The following is a 4,254-nucleotide window of genomic DNA, read 5'->3' on the forward strand; positions in this document are numbered from 1 at the left end:
AAAACGACTTCCGGACGGCTTCGAAGCGATTCTGGACCACCGTACGGCGCCTCAGGAAGGGGAAGCAGTGCACTATCAACACCGTGTATGGTGCGGATGGTGTTCTGCTGACTTCGACTGCGGATGTTGTGGATCGGTGGAGGGAATACTTCGAAGACATCCTCAATCCCACCAACACGTCTTTCTTTGAGGAAGCGGTGCCTGGGGAATCTGTAGTCGACTCTCCTATTTCTGGGGCTGAGGTCGCTGAGGTAGTTAAAAAGCTCCTCGGCGGCAAGGCCCCGGGGGTGGATGAGATCTGCCCGGAGTTCCTTAAGGCTCTGGATGCTGTGGGGCTGTCTTGGTTGACAAGACTCTGCAGCATCGCGTGGACATCGGGGGCGGTACCTCTGGATTGGCAGACCGGGGTGGTGGTCCCTCTCTTTAAGAAGGGGGACCGGAGGGTGTGTTCCAACTATCGTGGGATCACACTCCTCAGCCTTCCCGGTAAGGTTTATTCAGGTGTACTGGAGAGGAGGCTTCGCCGGATAGTCGAACCTCGGATTCAGGAGGAACAGTGTGGTTTTCGTCCTGGTCGTGGAACTGTGGACCAGCTCTATACTCTCGGCAGGGTTCTTGAGGGTGCATGGGAGTTTGCCCAACCAGTCTACATGTGCTTTGTGGACTTGGAGAAGGCATTCGACCGTGTCCCTCGGGAAGTCCTGTGGGGAGTGCTCAGAGAGTATGGGGTCTCGGAATGTCTTATTGTGGCAGTCCGCTCCCTGTATGATCAGTGTCAGAGCTTGGTCCGCATTGCTGGCAGTAAGTCGGACACGTTTCCAGTGAGGGTTGGACTCCGCCAAGGCTGTCCTTTGTCACCGATTCTGTTCATAACTTTTATGGACAGAATTTCTAGGCGCAGCCAAGGCGTTGAGGGGTTCCGGTTTGGTGGCCACGGGATTAGGTCTCTGCTTTTTGCAGATGATGTAGTCCTGATGGCTTCATCTGGCCGGGATCTTCAGCTCTCACTGGATCGGTTCGCAGCCGAGTGTGAAGCGACTGGAATGAGAATCAGCACCTCCAAGTCCGAGTCCATGGTTCTCGCCCGGAAAAGGGTGGAGTGCCATCTCCGGGTTGGGGAGGAGACCCTGCCCCAAGTGGAGGAGTTCAAGTACCTAGGAGTCTTGTTCAGGAGTGGGGGAAGAGTGGATCGTGAGATCGACAGGCGGATCGGTGCGGCGTCTTCAGTAATGCGGACGTTGTATCGATCCGTTGTGGTGAAGAAGGAGCTGAGCCGGAAGGCAAAGCTCTCAATTTACCGGTCGATCTACGTTCCCATCCTCACCTATGGTCATGAGCTTTGGGTCATGACCGAAAGGATAAGATCACGGGTACAAGCGGCCGAAATGAGTTTCCTCCGCCGGGTGGCGGGGTTCTCCCTTAGAGATAGGGTGAGAAGCTCTGCCATCCGGGAGGAGCTCAACGTAAAGCCGCTGCTCCTCCACATCGAGAGGAGCCAGATGAAGTGGTTCGGGCATCTGGTCAGGATGCCACCCGAACGCCTCCCAAGGGATGTGTCTAGGGCACGTCCAGCTGGTAGGAGGCCACGGGGAAGACCCAGGACACGTTGGGAAGACTATGTCTCCCGGCTGGCCTGGGAACGCCTCGGGATCCCCCGGGAAGAGCTAGACGAAGTGGCTGGAGATAGGGAAGTCTGGGCTTCCCTGCTTAGGCTGCTGCCCCCGCGACCCGACCTCGGATAAGCGGAAGATGATGGATGGATGGATGACCAATTTTTGAAGCTTTTCAGGTGGAATTCTTTCCCTTTCTTGCTTGATGTACAACTTAAGTTGTTCAACAGTCAGAGGTTTCTGTTGTGGTATTTTAGGCTTCATGTTGCGCCACACATTTTCAACGGGAGACAAGTTTGGACTACAGGCAGGCCAGTCTAGTACCCGCACTCTTTTACGATGAAGCCACACTGTTGTAACACGTGGCTAGGCATTGTCTTGCTGAAATAAGCAGGGGCGTCCATGATAATGTTGCTTGGATGGCAACATATGTTGCTTCAAAACCTGTATGTACCTCTCAGCATTAATGGTGCCTTCACAGATGTATAGGTTACACATGCCTTGGACACTAATACACCCCCATACCATCACAGATGCTGGCTTTCGAACTTAGGAAGTGGGGAGGTTTGGGGCCGGGGGCAAGGACCAACTAAATTGATCTGAATTAATTTCAATAGAAGACTTTGATTTGAGATACAGGTACTGTGAATTAAGCGCTCTGTCACAACCAATTAATGAGCTTGTATTTTGAGGTTCTACTGCTTTGCTCTTTTGTAGTGAGCAGCATGACTTTTTTTAAAGGCCTACTGAAATGAGATTTTCTTATTCAAACGGGGATAGCAGGTCCATTCTATGTGTCATACTTGATAATTTTGCGATATTGCCATATTTTTGCTGAAAGGATTTAGTAGAGAACATCCACAATAAAGTTTTTAACTTTTGGTCGCTAACAGAAAAGCCCTGCCTCTACCGGAGGTCGTAGACGATGACGTCACCCGTTGATTGCTCCTCACATCCTCACATTGTTTTTAATGGGAGCCTCCAACAAAAAGAGCTATTCGGACCGAGAAAACAACAATTTCCCCATTAATTTGAGCGAGGATGAAAGATTTGTGTTTGAGGATATTATAGCGACGGACTAGAAAAAAAGAAAAAATAAAGTTAAAAAAAAAAAACGTGTGCATTGGGACAGATTCAGATGTTTTTAGACACATTTACTAAGATAATTCTGGGAAATCCCTTAACTTTGTATTATGTTGCTAGTGTTTTAGTGAGTTTAATAGTACCTGATAGTCGGAGGTGTGTGTCCACGGGTGTGTTGACGCGCAGTGTCTCGGGGAAGTCGACGGCAGCTTTATGGGCGGCACAAGCTCACCTGATCTCCGGTAAGAAGCGACTTTTTACCACAATTTTCTCACCGAAATCTGCTGGTTGACATTTGGTCGGGATCCATGTTCGCTTGACCGCTCTGATCCATAGTAAAGCTTCACCTCCGGGAATTTTAAACAAGGAATCACCGTGTGTTTGTGTGGCTAAAGGCTAAAGCTTCGCAACTCCGTCTTTCTACTTTGACTTCTCCAATATTAATTGAACAAATTGCAAAAGATTCAGCAACACAGATCTCCAAAATACTGTGTAATCATGCCTTTAAAGCAGACGACTTATAGCTGTGTGTGTTTGCAGTGCTCATATTCATAACAGACCGTGACGTCACGCGTACACGTCATCATTACGCGACGTTTTCAAGAAAAAAGTCCCGGGAAATATAAAATTACAATTTAGTAAACTAAAAAGGCCGTATTGGCATGTGTTGCAATGTTAATTTTTCATCATTGATATATAAACTATCAGACTGCGTGGTGGGTAGTAGTGGGTTTCAGTAGGCCTTTAAAGATACAGTTCCATGCTTATCATCACACTTTTTAAATGTCTCTTGAGATTTGCCTATCTCACATTTTATTCGACTTTTAAGGCGTAATAGTCCCGTAAATTTCACTCAAACTCCAAAACGTGCAACTTTTAGAGTGGTATATTAGGCTGTCAGAGGAGAAACGATCAGCTCCAGTCAATTACGGTGACTGTTTTGAAGTTAATAAGGTATGTAAACTTCTAATAATTAAGGCATATTGACATTTACAAACAGGGAGTGAGGTATCATTTACCAAACATATCAGCTGAAATACTGTAAAGATTGAAATAGCGTGCGGTCAGAGAGTTTAATCCGTGAATTTTATGAATTGACAAGCCGAGAGGCGTGTTTGTGGAAGGCTTTAATGGACTTATCAGTGTTTGACTCTTCACTGAGCGCTTTTATAGATAATATCTGCTGAGGTGGTGCAGCTATTACTCCGCTATTGATTAGATTAGGAGGCCTGGGGACGACATGCACGCACACTTCCATAAATCAGTGTGCACCCACATGGCTGACTTTGCACACAGAAAAAAGGCCACGCTACGTCCTCCAAAATCTGATGAAATGCATGTTATACGTTTAAAGAAAATGGCAAAATTGTGTGATTTCTTACGCTGCTATCTGACCATCCCTGTGATAAGTGTAAAGGAGATAAGTAATGTACGATGAGGTGAGAAATCTTTGTCACAGCTCCTCCTCCTCACCTTGTCCAAGGACCAATCACATGAGATTGTAGATCTTTTATTTAAGAGACCTCATGTAGTTATGTCTGTAAGATGTGAGATAGTGTAG

The sequence above is a fragment of the Nerophis ophidion genome, linkage group LG15 (genome assembly GCF_033978795.1).
Source record: "Nerophis ophidion isolate RoL-2023_Sa linkage group LG15, RoL_Noph_v1.0, whole genome shotgun sequence".
NCBI lineage: Eukaryota > Metazoa > Chordata > Actinopteri > Syngnathiformes > Syngnathidae > Nerophis > Nerophis ophidion.